The sequence below is a fragment of the Macaca nemestrina genome, chromosome 14 (genome assembly GCF_043159975.1).
Source record: "Macaca nemestrina isolate mMacNem1 chromosome 14, mMacNem.hap1, whole genome shotgun sequence".
Classification (NCBI taxonomy): Eukaryota; Metazoa; Chordata; class Mammalia; order Primates; family Cercopithecidae; genus Macaca; species Macaca nemestrina.
This window is the reverse complement of record NC_092138.1, coordinates 95747300-95767559: the sequence shown is the minus strand read 5'-3', so window position 1 is coordinate 95767559 and position 20260 is coordinate 95747300.

The window sequence follows — 20260 nt, the reverse complement described above, 5'->3', positions numbered from 1 at the left end:
ATGATTTCACAGAACGCAAAGAAGTTTCTCAGAAAGCTTCTTTCTCTTTGTTATCGGAGGATATTTCCTTTGTCCCTATGGTCTTCAAAGGGATCCGAAATATCTGTTCTCAGATTCCACAGAAATAAGGCTAGCAAAGAGATCCACGAAATACAGATGTAACTCTGTGAGATGAATTAACAGAACACTAAGCAGTTTCTCAGGAAGCTTCTTTCCAGATTTCATCTGAGGATATTTCCTTTTTCACCATAGCCCTCTATGGGCTTCCAAATATCACTTTGCTAATTCCACAAGAACTGTCTTAGCGAAAGGCTTCTTGAGGGGAAATCTGTAACTCTGTGAGATGATTTCACAGAACACAAAGAAGTTTCTCAGAAAGCTTCTTTCTCTTTGTTATCGGAAGATATTTCCTTTGGCCCCGTTGTCTTCAAAGGGATCCGAAATATCTGTTCTCAGATTCCACAGAAATAAGGCTAGCAAAGAGATCCACGAAATACAGATGTAACTCTGTGAGATGAATTAACAGAACACTAAGCAGTTTCTCAGGAAGCTTCTTTCCAGATTTCATCTGAGGATATTTCCTTTGTCACCATAGCCCTCTATGGGCTTCCAAATATCACTTTGCCAATTCCACAAGAACTGTCTTAGCGAAAGGCTTCTTGAGGGGAAAGCTGTAACTCTGTGAGATGATTTCACAGAACACAAAGAAGTTTCTCAGAAAGCTTCTTTCTCTTTGTTATCGGAGGATATTTCCTTTGGCCCTATGGTCTTCAAAGGGATCCGAAATATCTGTTCTCAGATTCCACAGAAATAAGTCTAGCAAAGAGATCCACGAAATACAGATGTAACTTTGTGAGATGAATTAACAGAACACTAAACAGTTTCTCAGGAAGCTTCTTTGCAGATTTCATCTGAGGATATTTCCTTTTTCACCATAGCCCTTTATGGGCTTCCAAATATCACTTTACCAAATCCACAAGAACTGTCTTAGCGAAAGGCTTCTTGAGAGGAAAGCTGTAACTCTGTGAGATGATTTCACAGAACACAAAGAAGTTTCTCAGAAAGCTTCTTTCTCTTTGTTATCAGAGAATATTTCCTTTGGCCCTATAGTCTTCAAAGGGACCCGAAATATCTGTTCTCAGATTCCACAGAAATAAGGCTAGCAAAGAGATCCACGAAATACAGATGTAACTCTGTGGGATGAATTAACAGAACACTAAGCAGTTTCTCAGGAAGCTTCTTTCCAGATTTCATCTGAGTATATTTCCTTTGTCACCATAGCCCTCTATGGGCTTCCAAATATCACTTTTCCAATTCCACAAGAACTGTCTTAGCGAAAGGCTTCTTGAGGGGAAAGCTCTAACTCTGTGAGATGATTTCTCAGAACACAAAGAAGTTTCTCAGAAAACTTCTTTCTCTTTGTTATCGGAGGATATTTCATTTGGCCCTTTTGTCTTCAAAGGGATCCGAAATATCTGTTTTCAGATTCCACAGAAATAAGGCTAGCAAAGAGATACACGAAATACAGATGTAACTCTGTGAGATGAATTAAAAGAACACTAAGCAGTTTCTCAGGAAGCTTCTTTCCAGATTTCATCTGAGGATATTTCCTTTGTCACCATAGCCCTCTATGGGATTCCAAATATCACTTTGCCAATTCCACAAGAACTGTTTAGCGAAAGGCTTCTAGATGGGAAAGCTGTAACTCGGTGAGATGATTACACAGAACACAAAGAAGTTTCTCAGAAAACTTCTTTCTCTTTGTTATCGGAGGTTATTTCATTTGGCCCTATTGTCTTCAAAGGGATCCGAAATATCTGTTCTCAGATTCCACAGAAATAAGGCTAGCAAAGAGATCCACGAAATACAGATGTAACTCTGTGAGATGAATTAACAGAACACTAAGTAGTTTCTCAGGAAGCTTCTTTCCAGATTTCATCTGAGGATATTTCCTTTCCCATCATAGCCCTCTATGGGCTTCCAAGTATCACTTTGCCAATTCCACAAGAACTGTCTTAGCGAAAGGATTCTTTTGGGAAAGCTGTAACTCTGTGAGATGATTTCACGGAACACAAAGAAGTTTTTCAGAAAGCTTCTTTCTCTTTGTTATCGCGGGATATTTCCTTTGGCCCTATGGTCTTCAAAGGGATCCGAAATATCTGTTCTCAGATTCCACAGAAATAAGGCTAGCAAAGAGATCCACGAAATACAGATGTAACTCTGTGGGATGAATTAACAGAACACTAAGCAGTTTCTCAGGAAGCTTCTTTCCAGATTTCATCTGAGGATATTTCCTTTCCCATCATAGCCCTCTATGGGCTTCCAAGTATCACTTTGCCAATTCCACAAGAACTGTCTTAGCGAAAGGATTCTTGTGGGGAAAGCTGTAACTCTGTGAGATGATTTCACGGAACACAAAGAAGTTTCTCAGAAAGCTTCTTTCTCTTTGTTATCGCGGGATATTTCCTTTGGCCCTATGGTCTTCAAAGGGATCCGAAATATCTGTTCTCAGATTCCACAGAAATAAGGCTAGCAAAGAGATCCACGAAATACATATGTAACTCTGTGGGATGAATTAACAGAACACTAAGCAGTTTCTCAGGAAGCTTCTTTCCAGATTTCATCTGAGGATATTTCCTTTTTCACCATAGCCCTCTATGGGCTTCCAAATATCACTTTGCCAATTCCACAAGAACTGTCTTAGCAAAAGGCTTCTTGAGGGGAAAGCTGTAACTCTGTGAGATGATTTCACAGAACACAAAGAAGATTCTCAGAAAGCTTCTTTCGCTTTGTAATCGGAGGATATTTCCTTTGGCCCTATAGTCTTCAAAGGGATCCGAAATAATTGTTCTCAGATTCCACAGAAATAAGGCTAGCAATGAGATCCACGAAATACAGATGTAACTCTGTGAGATGAATTAACAGAACACTAAGCAGTTTCTCAGGAAGCTTCTTTCCAGATTTCATCTGAGGATATTTCCTTTCTCACCATAGCCCACTAAGGGCTTCCAAATATCACTTTGCCAATTCCACAAGAACTGTCTTAGCAAAAGGCTTCTTGTGGGAGAAGCTGTAACTCTGTGAGATGATTTCCCAGAACACAAAGAAGTTTCTCAGAAAGCTTCTTTCTCTTTGTTATCGGGGGATATTTCCTTTGGCCGTATGGTCTTCAAAGGGATCCGAAATATGTGTTCTCAGATTCCACAGAAATAAGGCTAGCAAAGAGATCCACGAAATACATATGTAACTCTGTGAGATGAATTAACAGAACACTAAGGAGTTTCTCAGGAAGCTTCTTTCCAGATTTCATCTGAGGATATTTTCTTTTTCACCATAGCCCTCTATGGGCTTCCAAATATCACTTTGCCAATTCCACAAGAACTGTCTTAGCGAAAGGCTTCTTGAGGGGAAAGCTGTAACTCTGTGAGATGATTTCACAGAACACAAAGAAGTTTCTCAAAAAGCTTCTTTCTCTTTGTTATCGGAGGATATTTCCGTTGGCCCCATGGTCTTCAAAGGGATCCGAAATATCTGTTCTCAGATTCCACAGAAATAAGTCTAGCAAAGAGATCCACGAAATACAGATGTAACTTTGTGAGATGAATTAACAGAACACTAAACAGTTTCTCAGGAAGCTTCTTTGCAGATTTCATCTGAGGATATTTCCTTTTTCACCATAGCCCTTTATGGGCTTCCAAATATCACTTTACCAAATCCACAAGAACTGTCTTAGCGAAAGGCTTCTTGAGAGGAAAGCTGTAACTCTGTGAGATGATTTCACAGAACACAAAGAAGTTTCTCAGAAAGCTTCTTTCTCTTTGTTATCAGAGAATATTTCCTTTGGCCCTATAGTCTTCAAAGGGATCCGAAATATCTGTTCTCAGATTCCACAGAAATAAGGCTAGCAAAGAGATCCACGAAATACAGATGTAACTCTGTGGGATGAATTAACAGAACACTAAGTAGTTTCTCAGGAAGCTTCTTTCCAGATTTCATCTGAGGATATTTCCTTTTTCACCATAGCCCTCTATGGGCTTCCAAATATCACTTTTCCAATTCCACAAGAAGTGTCTTAGCGAAAGGCTTCTTGAGGGGAAAGCTGTAACTCTGTGAGATGATTTCTCAGAACACAAAGAAGTTTCTCAGAAAGCTTCTTTCTCTTTGTTATCGGAAGATATTTCCTTTGGCCCTATGGTCTTCAAAGGGATCCGAAATATCTGTTCTCAGATTCCACAGAAATAAGGCTAGCAAAGACACCAAGAAATACAGATGTAATCTGTGAGATGAATTAACAGAACACTAAGCAGTTTCTCAGGACGCTTCTTTCCAGATTTCATCTGAGGATATTTCCTTTTTCACCATAGCCCTCTATGGGCTTCCAAATATCACTTTGCCAATTCCACAAGAACTGTCTTAGCAAAAGGCTTCTTGTGGGAGAAGCTGTAACTCTGTGAGATGATTTCCCAGAACACAAAGAAGTTTCTCAGAAAGCTTCTTTCTCTTTGTTATCGGGGGATATTTCCTTTGGCCGTATGGTCTTCAAAGGGATCCGAAATATGTGTTCTCAGATTCCAAAGAAATAAGGCTAGCAAAGAGATCCACGAAATACATATGTAACTCTGTGAGATGAACTAACAGAACACTAAGCAGTTTCTCAGTAAGCTTCTTTCCAGATTTCATCTGAGGATATTTCCTTTTTCACCATAGCCCTCTATGGGCTTCCAAATATCACTTTGCCAATTCCACAAGAACTGTCTTAGCGAAAGGCTTCTTGAGGGGAAAGCTGTAACTCTGTGAGATGATTTCACAGAACACAAAGAAGTTTCTCAGAAAGCTTCTTTCTCTTTATTATCGGAGGATATTTCCGTTGGCCCCATGGTCTTCAAAGGGATCCGAAATATCTGTTCTCAGATTCCACAGAAATAAGTCTAGCAAAGAGATCCACGAAATACAGATGTAACTTTGTGAGATGAATTAACAGAACACTAAACAGTTTCTCAGGAAGCTTCTTTGCAGATTTCATCTGAGGATATTTCCTTTTTCACCATAGCCCTTTACGGGCTTCCAAATATCACTTTACCAATTCCACAAGAACTGTCTTAGCGAAAGGCTTCTTGAGAGGAAAGCTGTAACTCTGTGAGATGATTTCACAGAACAAAAAGAAGTTTCTCAGAAAGCTTCTTTCTCTTTGTTATCAGAGAATATTTCCTTTGGCCCTATAGTCTTCAAAGGGATCCGAAATATCTGTTCTCAGATTCCACAGAAATAAGGCTAGCAAAGAGATACACGCAATACAGATGTAACTCTGTGGGATGAATTAACAGAACACTAAGCAGTTTCTCAGGAAGCTTCTTTCCAGATTTCATCTGAGGATATTTCCTTTTTCACCATAGCCCTCTATGGGCTTCCAAATATCACTTTTCCAATTCCACAAGAAGTGTCTTAGCGAAAGGCTTCTTGAGGGGAAAGCTGTAACTCTGTGAGATGATTTCTCAGAACACAAAGAAGTTTCTCAGAAAGTTTCTTTCTCTTTGTTATCGGAAGATATTTCCTTTGGCCCTATGGTCTTCAAAGAGATCCGAAATATCTGTTCTCAGATTCCACAGAAATAAGTCTAACAAAGAGATCCACGAAATACAGATGTAACTTTGTGAGAGGAATTAACAGAACACTAAACAGTTTCTCAGAAAGCTTCTTTGCAGATTTCATCTGAGGATATTTCCTTTTTCACCATAGCCCTCTATGGGCTTCCAAATATCACTTTGCTAATTCCACAAGAACTGTCTTAGCGAAAGGCTACTTGAGCGGAAATCTGTAACTCTGTGAGATGATTTCACAGAACACAAAGAAGTTTCTCAGAAAGCTTCTTTCTCTTTGTATCGGAAGATATTTCCTTTGGCCCCATTGTCTTCAAAGGGATCCGAAATATCTGTTCTCAGATTCCACAGAAATAAGGCTAGCAAAGAGATCACCGAAATACAGATGTAACTCTGTGAGATGAATTAACAGAACACTAAGCAGTTTCTCAGGAAGCTTCTTTCCAGATTTCATCTGAGGATATTTCCTTTTTCACCATAGCCCTCTATGGGCTTCCAAATATCACTTTGCCAATTCCACAAGAACTGTCTTAGCGAAAGGCTTCTTTAGGGGAAAGCTGTAACTCTGTGAGATGATTTCACAGAACGCAAAGAAGTTTCTCAGAAAGCTTCTTTCTCTTTGTTATCGGAGGATATTTCCGTTGGCCCCATGGTCTTCAAAGGGATCCGAAATATCTGTTCTCAGATTCCACAGAAATAAGTCTAGCAAAGAGATCCACGAAATACAGATGTAACTTTGTAAGATGAATTAACAGAACACTAAACAGTTTCTCAGGAAGCTTCTTTGCAGATTTCATCTGAGGATATTTCCTTTTTCACCATAGCCCTTTACGGGCTTCCAAATATCACTTTACCAATTCCACAAGAACTGTCTTAGCGAAAGGCTTCTTGAGAGGAAAGCTGTAACTCTGTGAGATGATTTCACAGAACACAAAGAAGTTTCTCAGAAAGCTTCTTTCTCTTTGTTATCAGAGAATATTTCCTTTGGCCCTATAGTCTTCAAAGGGATCCGAAATATCTGTTCTCAGATTTCACAGAAATAAGGCTAGCAAAGAGATACACGAAATACAGATGTAACTCTGTGGGATGAATTAACAGAACACTAAGCAGTTTCTCAGGAAGCTTCTTTCCAGATTTCATCTGAGGATATTTCCTTTTTCACCATAGCCCTCTATGGGCTACCAAATATCACTTTTCCAATTCCACAAGAAGTGTCTTAGCGAAAGGCTTCTTGAGGGGAAAGCTGTAACTCTGTGAGATGATTTCTCAGAACACAAAGAAGTTTCTCAGAAAGCTTCTTTCTCTTTGTTATCGGAGGATATTTCATTTGGCCCTATTGTCTTCAAAGGGATCCGAAATATCTGTTTTCAGATTCCACAGAAAGAAGGCTAGCAAAGAGATCCACGAAATACAGATGTAACTCTGTGAAATGAATTAAAAGAACACTAAGCAGTTTCTCAGGAAGCTTCTTTCCAGATTTCATCTGAGGATATTTCCTTTGTCACCTTAGCTCTCTATGGGCTTCCAAATATCACATTGCCAATTCCACAAGAACTGTCTCATCGAAAGGCTTCTTGAGGGGAACGCTGTAACTCTGTGAGATGATTTCACGGAACACAAAGAAGTTTCTCAGAAAGCTTCTTTCTCTTTGTTATCGGAAGATATTTCCTTTGGCCCTATGGTCTTCAAAGGGATCCGAAATATCTGTTCTCAGATTCCACAGAAATAAGGCTAGCAAAGAGACCAAGAAATACAGATGTAATCTGTGAGATGAATTAACAGAACACTAAGCAGTTTCTCAGGACGCTTCTTTCCAGATTTCATCTGAGGATATTTCCTTTCTCACCATAGCCCTCTATGGGCTTCCAAATATCACTTTGCCAATTCCACAAGAAGTGTCTTAGAGAAAGGATTCTTGTGGGGAAAGCTGTAACTCTGTGAGATGATTTCACGGAACACAAAGAAGTTTCTCAGAAAGCTTCTTTCTCTTTGTTATCGGGGGATATTTCCTTTGGCCCTATGGTGTTCAAAGGGATTCGAAATATCTGTTCTCAGATTCCACCGAAATAAGGCTAGCAAAGAGATCCACGAAATACCTATGTAACTCTGTAGGATGAATTAACAGAACACTAAGCAGTTTCTCAGGAAGCTTCTTTCCAGATTTCATCTGAGGATATTTCCTTTTCCACCATAGCCCTCTATGGGCTTCCAAATATCACTTTGCCAATTCCACAAGAACTGTCTCATCGAAAGGCTTCTTGAGGGGAAAGCTGTAACTCTGTGAGATGATTTCACAGAACACAAAGAAGTTTCTCAGAAAGCTTCTTTCTCTTTGTTATCGGAGGATATTTCCTTTGGCCCTATAGTCTTCAATGGGATCCGAAATAATTGTTCTCAGATTCCACAGAAATAAGGCTAGCAATGAGATCCACGAAATACAGATGTAACTCTGTGAGATGAATTAACAGAACACTAATCAGTTTCTCAGGAAGCTTCTTTCCAGATTTCATCTGAGGATATTCCTTTCTCACCATAGCCCACTATGGGCTTCCAAATATCACTTTGCCAATTCCACAAGAACTGTCTTAGAAAAAGGCTTCTTGTGGGAAAAGCTGTAACTCTGTGAGATGATTTCGCAGAACACAAAGAAGTTTCTCAGAAAGCTTCTTTCTCTTTGTTATCGGAGGATATTTCCTTTGGACCTATGGTCTTCAAAGAGATCCGAAATATCTGTTCTCAGATTCCACAGAAATAAGTCTAACAAAGAGATCCACGAAATACAGATGTAACTTTGTGAGAGGAATTAACAGAACACTAAACAGTTTTTCAGAAAGCTTCTTTGCAGATTTCATCTGAGGATATTTCCTTTTTCACCATAGCCCTCTATGGGCTTCCAAATATCACTTTTCCAATTCCACAAGAACTGTCTTAGCGAAAGGCTTCATGAGGGGAAAGCTCTAACTCTGTGAGATGATTTCTCAGAACACAAAGAAGTTTCTCAGAAAGCTTCTTTCTCTTTGTTATCGTAGAATATTTCATTTGGCCCTATTGTCTTCAAAGGGATCCGAAATATCTGTTTTCAGATTCCACAGAAATAAGGCTAGCAAAGAGATCCACGAAATACAGATGTAACACTGTGAGATGAATTAAAAAAACACTAAGCAGTTTCTCAGGAAGCTTCTTTCCAGATTTCATCTGAGGATATTTCCTTTGTCACCATAGCCCTCTATGGGCTTCCAAATATCACTTTGCCAATTCCACAAGAACTGTCTCATCGAAAGGCTTCTTGAGGGGAAAGCTGTAACTATGTGAGATGATTTCACAGAACACAAAGAAGTTTCTCAGAAAGCTTCTTTATCTTTGTTATCGGAGGATATTTCCTTTGGCCCTATGGTCTTCAAAGGGATCCGAAATATCTGTTCTCAGATTCCACAGATATAAGGCTAGCAAAGAGATCCATGAAATACAGATGTAACTCTGTGAGATGAATTAACAGAACACTAAGCAGTTTCTCAGAAAGCTTCTTTCCATATTTCATCTGAGGATATTTCCTTTTTCACCATAGCCCTCTATGGGCTTCCAAATATCACTTTGCTAATTCCACAAGAACTGTCTTAGCGAAAGGCTACTTGAGCGGAAATCTGTAACTCTGTGAGATGATTTCACAGAACACAAAGAAGTTTCTCAGAAAGCTTCTTTCTCTTTGTATCGGAAGATATTTCCTTTGGCCCCATTGTCTTCAAAGGGATCCGAAATATCTGTTCTCAGATTCCACAGAATTAAGGCTAGCAAAGAGATCCCCGAAATACAGATGTAACTCTGTGAGATGAATTAACAGAACACGAAGTAGTTTCTCAGGAAGCTTCTTTCCAGATTTCATCTGAGGATATTACCTTTCTCACCATAGCCCTCTATGGGCTTCCAAATATCACTTTGCCAATTCCACAAGAACTGTCTTAGCGAAAGGATTCTTGTGGGGAAAGCTGTAATTCTGTGAGATGATTTCACGGAACACAAAGAAGTTTCTCAGAAAGCTTTTTTCTCTTTTTTATCGCGGGATATTTCCTTTGGCCCTATGGTCTTCAAAGGGATCCGAAATATCTGTTCTCAGATTCCACAAAAATAAGAATAGCAAAGAGATCCACGAAATACATATGTAACTCTGTGGGATGAATTAACAGAACACTAAGCAGTTTCTCAGGAAGCTTCTTTCCAGATTTCATCTGAGGATATTTCCTTTTTCACCATAGCCCTCTATGGGCTTCCAAATATCACTTTGCCAATTCCACAAGAACTGTCTTAGCGAAAGGCTTCTTGAGGGGAAAGCTGTAACTCTGTGAGATGATTTCACAGAACAAAAAGAAGTTTCTCAGAAAGCTTCTTTCTCTTTGTTATCGGAGGATATTTCCTTTGGCCCTATAGTCTCAAAGGGATCCGAAATAATTGTTCTCAGATTCCACAGAAATAAGGCTAGCAATGAGATCCACGAAATACAGATGTAACTCTGTGAGATGAATTAACAGAACACTAAGCAGTTTCTCAGGAAGCTTCTTTCCAGATTTCATCTGAGGATATTTCCTTTCTCACCATAGCCCACTATGGGCTTCCAAATATCACTTTGCCAATTCCACAAGAACTGTCTTAGCGAAAGGCTTCTTGTGGGAAAAGCTGTAACTCTGTGAGATGATTTCGCAGAACACAAAGAAGTTTCTCAGAAAGCTTCTTTCTCTTTGTTATCAGAGAATATTTCCTTTGGCTCTATAGTCTTCAAAGGGATCCGAAATATCTGTTCTCAGATTCCACAGAAATAAGGCTAGCAAAGAGATCCACGAAATACAGATGTAACTCTGTGGGATGAATTAACAGAACACTAAGCAGTTTTTCAGGAAGCTTCTTTCCAGATTTCATCTGAGGATATATCCTTTTTCACCATAGCCCTCTATGGGCTTCCAAATATCACTTTTCCAATTCCACAAGAACTGTCTTAGCGAAAGGCTTCTTGAGGGGAAAGCTGTAACTCTGTGAGATGATTTCTCAGAACACAAAGAAGTTTCTCAGAAAGCTTCTTTCTCTTTTTTATCGGAGGATATTTCATTTGGCCCTATTGTCTTCAAAGGGATCCGAAATATCTGTTTTAAGATTCCACAGAAATAAGGCTAGCAAAGAGATCCACGAAATACAGATGTGACTCTGTGAGATGAATTAAAAGAACACTAAGCAGTTTCTCAGGAAGCTTCTTTCCAGATTTCATCTGAGGATATTTCCTTTGTCACCATAGCCCTCTATGGGCTTCCAAATATCTCTTTGCCAATTCCACAAGAACTGTCTTAGCGAAAGGCTTCTTGAGGGGAAAGCTGTAACTCTGTGAGATGATTTCACAGAACACAAAGAGGTTTCTCAGAAATTTCTTTCTCTTTGTTATCAGAGGATATTTCCTTTGGCCCTATAGTCTTCAAAGGGATCCGAAATATTTGTTCTCTGATTTCACAGAAATAAGGCTTGCAAAGAGATCCACGAAATACAGATGTAACTCTGTGAGATGAATTAACAGAACACTAAGCAGTTTCTCAGGAAGCTTCTTTGCAGATTTCATCTGAGGATATTTCCTTTTAACCATAGCCCTCTATGGGCTTCCAAATATCACTTTGCCAATTCCACAAGAACTCTCCTAGCGAAAGGATTCTTGAGGGGAAAGCTGTAACTCTGTGAGATGATTTCACAGAACGCAAAGAAGTTTCTCAGAAAGCTTCTTTCTCTTTGTTATCGGAGGATATTTCCTTTGGCCCTATGGTCTTCAAAGGGATCCGAAATATCTGTTCTCAGATTCCACAGAAATAAGGCTAGCAAAGAGATCCACGAAATACAGATGTAACTCTGTGAGATGAATTAACAGAACACTAAGCAGTTTCTCAGGAAGCTTCTTTCCAGATTTCATCTGTGGATATTTCCTTTTTCACCATAGCCCTCTAAGGGCTTCCAAATATCACTTTGCTAATTCCACAAGAACTGTCTTAGCGAAAGGCTTCTTGAGGGGAAATCTGTAACTCTGTGAGATGATTTCACAGAACACAAAGAAGTTTCTCAGAAAGCTTCTTTCTCTTTGTTATCGGGGGATATTTCCTTTGGCCCTATGGTCTTCAAAGGGATCCGAAATATCTGTTCTCAGATTCCACAGAAATAAGGCTAGCAAAGAGATCAACGAAATACATATGTAACTCTGTAGGATGAATTAACAGAACACTAAGCAGTTTCTCAGGAAGCTTCTTTCCAGATTTCATCTGAGGATATTTCCTTTTTCACCATAGCCCTCTATGGGCTTCCAAATATCACTTTGCCAATTCCACAAGAACTGTCTTGGCGAAAGGCTTCTTGAGGGGAAAGCTGTAACTCTGTGAGATGATTTCACAGAACACAAAGAAGTTTCTCAGAAAGCTTCTTTCTCTTTGTTATCAGAGGATATTTCCTTTGGCCCTATAGTCTTCAAAGGGATCCGAAATAATTGTTCTCAGATTCCACAGAAATAAGGCTAGCAATGAGATCCACGAAATACAGATGTAACTCTGTGAGATGAATTAACAGAACACTAATCAGTTTCTCAGGAAGTTTCTTTCCAGATTTCATCTGAGGATATTTCCTTTCTCACCATAGCCCACTATGGGTTTCCAAATATCACTTTGCCAATTCCACAAGAACTGTCTTAGCAAAAGGCTTCTTGTGGGAAAAGCTGTAACTCTGTGAGATGATTTCGCAGAACACAAAGAAGTTTCTCAGAAAGCTTCTTTCTCTTTGTTATCGGGGGATATTTCCTTTGGCCCTATGGTCTTCAAAGGGATCCGAAATATCTCTTCCCAGATTCCACAGAAATAAGGCTAGCAAAGAGATCCACGAAATACATATGTAACTCTGTGAGATGAATTAACAGAACACTAAGCAGTTTCTCAGGAAGCTTCTTTCCAGATTTCATCTGAGGATATTTCCTTTTTCACCATAGCCCTCTATGGGCTTCCAAATATCACTTTGCCAATTCCACAAGAACTGTCTTAGCGAAAGGCTTCTTGAGGGGAAAGCTGTAACTCTGTGAGATGATTTCACAGAACACAAAGAAGTTTCTCAGAAAGCTTCTTTCTCTTTGTTATCAGAGGATATTTCCTTTGGCCATATAGTCTTCAAAGGGATCCGAAATATTTGTTCACTGATTCCACAGAAATAAGGCTAGCAAAGAGATCCACGAAATAGAGATGTAACTCTGTGAGATGAATTAACAAAACACTAAGCAGTTTCTCAGGAAGCTTCTTTGCAGATTTCATCTGAGGATATTTCCTTTTAACCATAGCCCTCTATGGGCTTCCAAATATCACCTTGCCAATTCCACAAGAACTGTCCTAGCGAAAGGATTCTTGAGGGGAAAGCTGTAACTCTGTGAGATGATTTCACAGAACGCAAAGAAGTTTCTCAGAAAGCTTCTTTCTCTTTGTTATCGGAGGATATTTCCTTTGGCCCTATAGTCTTCAAAGGGATCCGAAATATCTGTTCTCAGATTCCACCGAAATAAGGCTAGCAAAGAGATCCACGAAATACAGATGTAACTCTGTGAGATGAATTAACAGAACACTAAGCAATTTCTCAGGAAGCTTCTTTCCAGATTTCATCTGAGGATATTTCCTTTTACACCATAGCTGTCTATGGGCTTCCAAATATCACATTGCCAATTCCACAATAACTGTCTTAGCGAAAGGCTTCTTGAGGGGAAAGCTGTAACTCTGTGAGATGATTTCACAGAACTCAAAGAAGTTTCTCAGAAAGCTTCTTTCTCTTTGTTATCGGAGGATATTTCCTTTGGCCCAATGGTCTTCAAAGGGTTCCGAAATATCTGTTCTCAGATTCCACAGAAATAAGGCTAGCAAAGAGATCCACGAAATACAGATGTAACTCTGTGAGATGAATTATGAGAACACTAAGCAGTTTCTCAGGAAGCTTCTTTCCAGATTTCATCTGAGGATATTTCCTTTCTCATCATAGCCTTCTAAGGGCTTCAAAATATCACTTCGCCAATTCCAGAAGAACTGTCTAAGCGAAAGGCTTCTTGAGGGAAAGCTGTAACTCTGTGAGATGATTTCACAGAACACAAAGAAGTTTCTCAGAAAGCTTCTTTCTCTTTGTTATCGGAGGATATTTCCTTTGGCCCTATGGTCTTCAAAGGGATCCGAAATATCTGTTCTCAGATTCCACAGAAATAAGGCAAGCAAAGAGATCCACGAAGTACATATGTAACTCTGTGAGATGAATTAACAGAACACTAAGCAGTTTCTCAGGAAGCTTCTTTCCAGATTTCATCTGAGGATATTTCCTTTGTCACCATAGCCCTCTATGGGCATCCAAATATCACTTTGCCAATTCCACAAGAACTGTCTTAGCAAAAGGCTTCTTGAGGGGAAAGCTGTAACTCTGTGAGATGATTTCACAGAACACAAAGAAGTTTCTCAGAAGGCTTCTTTCTCTTTGTTATCGGAGGATATTTCATTTGGCCCTATTGTCTTCAAAGGGATCCGAAATATCTGTTTTCAGATTCCACAGAAATAAGGCTAGCAAAGACATCCACGAAATACAGATGTAACTCTGTGAGATGAATTAAAAAAACACTAAGCAGTTTCTCAGGAAGATTCTTTCCAGATTTCATCTAAGGATATTTCCTTTTTCACCATTGCCCTCTATGGGCTTCCAAATATCACTTTGCCAATTCCACAAGAACTGTCTTAGCGAAAGGCTTCTTGAGGGGAAAGCTGTAACTCTGTGAGATGATTTCACAGAACACAAAGAAGTTTCTCAGAAAGCTTCTTTCTCTTTATTATCGGAGGATATTTCCGTTGGCCCCATGGTCTTCAAAGGGATCCGAAATATCTGTTCTCAGATTCCACAGAAATAAGTCTAGCAAAGAGATCCACGAAATACAGATGTAACTTTGTGAGATGAATTAACAGAACACTAAACAGTTTCTCAGGAAGCTTCTTTGCAGATTTCATCTGATGATATTTCCTTTTTCACCATAGCCCTTTACGGGCTTCCAAATATCACTTTACCAATTCCACAAGAACTGTCTTAGCGAAAGGCTTCTTGAGAGGAAAGCTGTAACTCTGTGAGATGATTTCACAGAACAAAAAGAAGTTTCTCAGAAAGCTTCTTTCTCTTTGTTATCAGAGAATATTTCCTTTGGCCCTATAGTCTTCAAAGGGATCCGAAATATCTGTTCTCAGATTCCACAGAAATAAGGCTAGCAAAGAGATACACGCAATACAGATGTAACTCTGTGGGATGAATTAACAGAACACTAAGCAGTTTCTCAGGAAGCTTCTTTCCAGATTTCATCTGAGGATATTTCCTTTTTCACCATAGCCCTCTATGGGCTTCCAAATATCACTTTTCCAATTCCACAAGAAGTGTCTTAGCGAAAGGCTTCTTGAGGGGAAAGCTGTAACTCTGTGAGATGATTTCTCAGAACACAAAGAAGTTTCTCAGAAAGTTTCTTTCTCTTTGTTATCGGAAGATATTTCCTTTGGCCCTATGGTCTTCAAAGGGATCCGAAATATCTGTTCTCAGATTCCACAGAAATAAGGCTAGCAAAGAGACCAAGAAATACAGATGTAATCTGTGAGATGAATTAACAGAACACTAAGCAGTTTCTCAGGACGCTTCTTTCCAGATTTCATCTGAGGATATTTCCTTTTTCACCATAGCCCTCTATGGGCTTCCAAATATCACTTTGCCAATTCCACAAGAACTGTTTAGCGAAAGGCTTCTTGAGGGGGAAGCTGTAACTCGGTGAGATGATTTCACAGAACACAAAGAAGTTTCTCAGAAAACTTCTTTCTCTTTGTTATCGGAGGTTATTTCATTTGGCCCTATTGTCTTCAAAGGGATCCGAAATATCTGTTCTCAGATTCCACAGAAATAAGGCTAGCAAAGAGATCCAAGAAATACAGATGTAACTCTGTGAGATGAATTAACAGAACACTAAGGAGTTTCTCAGGAACCTTCTTTCCAGATTTCATCTGAGGATATTTCCTTTCTCACCATAGCCCTCTGTGGGCTTCCAAATATCACTTTGCCAATTCCACAAGAACTGTCTTAGAGAAAGGATTCTTGTGGGGAAAGCAGTAACTCTGTGAGATGATTTCACAGAACACAAAGACGTTTCTCAGAAAGCTTCTTTCTCTTTGTTTTCGGGGGATATTTCCTTTGGCCCCATGGTCTTCAAGGGGATCCGAAATATCTGTTCTCAGATTCCACAGAAATAAGGCTAGCAAAGAGATCCACGAAATACATATGTAACTCTGTAGGATGAATTAACAGAACACTAAGCAGTTTCTCAGGAAGCTTCTTTCCAGATTTCATCTGAGGATATTTCCTTTCTCACCATAGCCCACTATGGGCTTCCAAATATCACTTTGCCAATTCCACAAGAACTGTCTTAGAAAAAGGCTTCTTGTGGGAAAAGCTGTAACTCTGTGAGATGATTTCGCAGAACACAAAGAAGTTTCTCAGAAACTTCTTTCTCTTTGTTATCGGAGGATATTTCCTTTGGCCCTATGGTCTTCAAAGAGATCCGAAATATCTGTTCTCAGATTCCACAGAAATAAGTCTAACAAAGAGATCCACGAAATACAGATGTAACTTTGTGAGGGGAATTAACAGAACACTAAACAGTTTCTCAGAAAGCTTCTTTGCAGATTTCATCTGAGGATATTTCCTTTTTCACCATAGCCCTCTATGGGCTTCCAAATATCACTTTGCTAATTCCACAAGAACTGTCTTAGCGAAAGGCTACTTGAGCGGAAATCTGTAACTCTGTGAGATGATTTCACAGAACACAAAGAAGTTTCTCAGAAAGCTTCTTTCTCTTTGTATCGGAAGATATTTCCTTTGGCCCCATTGTCTTCAAAGGGATCCGAAATATCTGTTCTCAGATTCCACAGAAATAAGGCTAGCAAAGAGATCCCCGAAATACAGATGTAACTCTGTGAGATGAATTAACAGAACACTAAGCAGTTTCTCAGGAAGCTTCTTTCCAGATTTCATCTGAGGATATTTCCTTTTTCACCATAGCCCTCTATGGGCTTCCAAATATCACTTTGCCAATTCCACAAGAACTGTCTTAGCGAAAGGCTTCTTGAGGGGAAAGCTGTAACTCTGTGAGATGATTTCACAGAACGCAAAGAAGTTTCTCAGAAAGCTTCTTTCTCTTTGTTATCGGAGGATATTTCCGTTGGCCCCATGGTCTTCAAAGGGATCCGAAATATCTGTTCTCAGATTCCACAGAAATAAGTCTAGCAAAGAGATCCACGAAATACAGATGTAACTTTGTAAGATGAATTAACAGAACACTAAACAGTTTCTCAGGAAGCTTCTTTGCAGATTTCATCTGAGGATATTTCCTTTTTCACCATAGCCCTCTATGGGCTTCCAAATATCACTTTTCCAATTCCACAAGAAGTGTCTTAGCGAAAGGCTTCTTGAGGGGAAAGCTGTAACTCTGTGAGATGATTTCTCAGAACACAAAGAAGTTTCTCAGAAAGCTTCTTTCTCTTTGTTATCGGAGGATATTTCCGTTGGCCCCATGGTCTTCAAAGGGATCCGAAATATCTGTTCTCAGATTCCACAGAAATAAGTCTAGCAAAGAGATCCACGAAATACAGATGTAACTTTGTGAGATGAATTAACAGAACACTAAACAGTTTCTCAGGAAGCTTCTTTGCAGATTTCATCTGAGGATATTTCCTTTTTCACCATAGCCCTTTACGGGCTTCCAAATATCACTTTACCAATTCCACAAGAACTGTCTTAGCGAAAGGCTTCTTGAGAGGAAAGCTGTAACTCTGTGAGATGATTTCACAGAACACAAAGAAGTTTCTCAGAAAGCTTCTTTCTCTTTGTTATCAGAGAATATTTCCTTTGGCCCTATAGTCTTCAAAGGGATCCGAAATATCTGTTCTCAGATTTCACAGAAATAAGGCTAGCAAAGAGATACACGAAATACAGATGTAACTCTGTGGGATGAATTAACAGAACACTAAGCAGTTTCTCAGGAAGCTTCTTTCCAGATTTCATCTGAGGATATTTCCTTTTTCACCATAGCCCTCTATGGGCTTCCAAATATCACTTTTCCAATTCCACAAGAAGTGTCTTAGCGAAAGGCTTCTTGAGGGGAAAGCTGTAACTCTGTGAGATGATTTCTCAGAACACAAAGAAGTTTCTCAGAAAGCTTCTTTCTCTTTGTTATCGGAGGATATTTCATTTGGCCCTATTGTCTTCAAAGGGATCCGAAATATCTGTTTTCAGATTCCACAGAAAGAAGGCTAGCAAAGAGATCCAGGAAATACAGATGTAACTCTGTGAAATGAATTAAAAGAACACTAAGCAGTTTCTCAGGAAGCTTCTTTCCAGATTTCATCTGAGGATATTTCCTTTGTCACCTTAGCCCTCTATGGGCTTCCAAATATCACATTGCCAATTCCACAAGAACTGTCTCATCGAAAGGCTTCTTGAGGGGAACGCTGTAACTCTGTGAGATGATTTCACAGAACACAAAGATGTTTCTCAGAAAGCTTCTTTCTCTTTGTTATCGGAAGATATTTCCTTTGGCCCTATGGTCTTCAAAGGGATCCGAAATATCTGTTCTCAGATTCCACAGAAATAAGGCTAGCAAAGAGACCAAGAAATACAGATGTAATCTGTGAGATGAATTAACAGAACACTAAGCAGTTTCTCAGGACGCTTCTTTCCAGATTTCATCTGAGGATATTTCCTTTCTCACCATAGCCCTCTATGGGCTTCCAAATATCACTTTGCCAATTCCACAAGAACTGTCTTAGAGAAAGGATTCTTGTGGGGAAAGCTGTAACCCTGTGAGATGATTTCACGGAACACAAACAAGTTTCTCAGAAAGCTTCTTTCTCTTTGTTATCGGGGGATATTTCCTTTGGCCCTATGGTGTTCAAAGGGATTCGAAATATCTGTTCTCAGATTCCACAGAAAAAAGGCTAGCAAAGAGATCCACGAAATACATATGTAACTCTGTAGGATGAATTAACAGAACACTAAGCAGTTTCTCAGGAAGCTTCTTTCCAGATTTCATCTGAGGATATTTCCTTTTTCACCATAGCCCTCTATGGGCTTCCAAATATCACTTTGCCAATTCCACAAGAACTGTCTTGGCGAAAGGCTTCTTGAGGGGAAAGCTGTAACTCTGTGAGATGATTTCACAGAACACAAAGAAGTTTCTCAGAAAGCTTCTTTCTCTTTGTTATCGGAGGATATTTCCTTTGGCCCTATAGTCTTCAATGGGATCCGAAATAATTGTTCTCAGATTCCACAGAAATAAGGCTAGCAATGAGATCCACGAAATACAGATGTAACTCTGTGAGATGAATTAACAGAACACTAATCAGTTTCTCAGGAAGCTTCTTTCCAGATTTCATCTGAGGATATTCCTTTCTCACCATAGCCCACTATGGGCTTCCAAATATCACTTTGCCAATTCCACAAGAACTGTCTTAGAAAAAGGCTTCTTGTGGGAAAAGCTGTAACTCTGTGAGATGATTTCGCAGAACACAAAGAAGTTTCTCAGAAAGCTTCTTTCTCTTTGTTATCGGAGGATATTTCCTTTGGACCTATGGTCTTCAAAGAGATCCGAAATATCTGTTCTCAGATTCCACAGAAATAAGTCTAACAAAGAGATCCACGAAATACAGATGTAACTTTGTGAGAGGAATTAACAGAACACTAAACAGTTTCTCAGAAAGCTTCTTTGCAGATTTCATCTGAGGATATTTCCTTTTTCACCATAGCCCTCTATGGGCTTCCAAATATCACTTTTCCAATTCCACAAGAACTGTCTTAGCGAAAGGCTTCATGAGGGGAAAGCTCTAACTCTGTGAGATGATTTCTCAGAACACAAAGAAGTTTCTCAGAAAGCTTCTTTCTCTTTGTTATCGTAGAATATTTCATTTGGCCCTATTGTCTTCAAAGGGATCCGAAATATCTGTTTTCAGATTCCACAGAAATAAGGCTAGCAAAGACATCCACGAAATACAGATGTAACTCTGTGAGATGAATTAAAAAAACACTAAGCAGTTTCTCAGGAAGCTTCTTTCCAGATTTCATCTGAGGATATTTCCTTTGTCACCATAGCCCTCTATGGGCTTCCAAATATCACTTTGCCAATTCCACAAGAACTGTCTCATCGAAAGGCTTCTTGAGGGTAAAGCTGTAACTCTGTGAGATGATTTCACAGAACACAAAGAAGTTTCTCAGAAAGCTTCTTTATCTTTGTTATCGGAGGATATTTCCTTTGGCCCTATGGTCTTCAAAGGGATCCGAAATATCTGTTCTCAGATTCCACAGATATAACGCTAGCAAAGAGATCCATGAAATACAGATGTAACTCTGTGAGATGAATTAACAGAACACTAAGCAGTTTCTCAGAAAGCTTCTTTCCAGATTTCATCTGAGGATATTTCCTTTTTCACCATAGCCCTCTATGGGCTTCCAAATATCACTTTGCCAATTCCACAAGAACTGTTTAGCGAAAGGCTTCTTGAGGGGAAAGCTGTAACTCGGTGAGATGATTACACAGAACACAAAGAAGTTTCTCAGAAAACTTCTTTCTC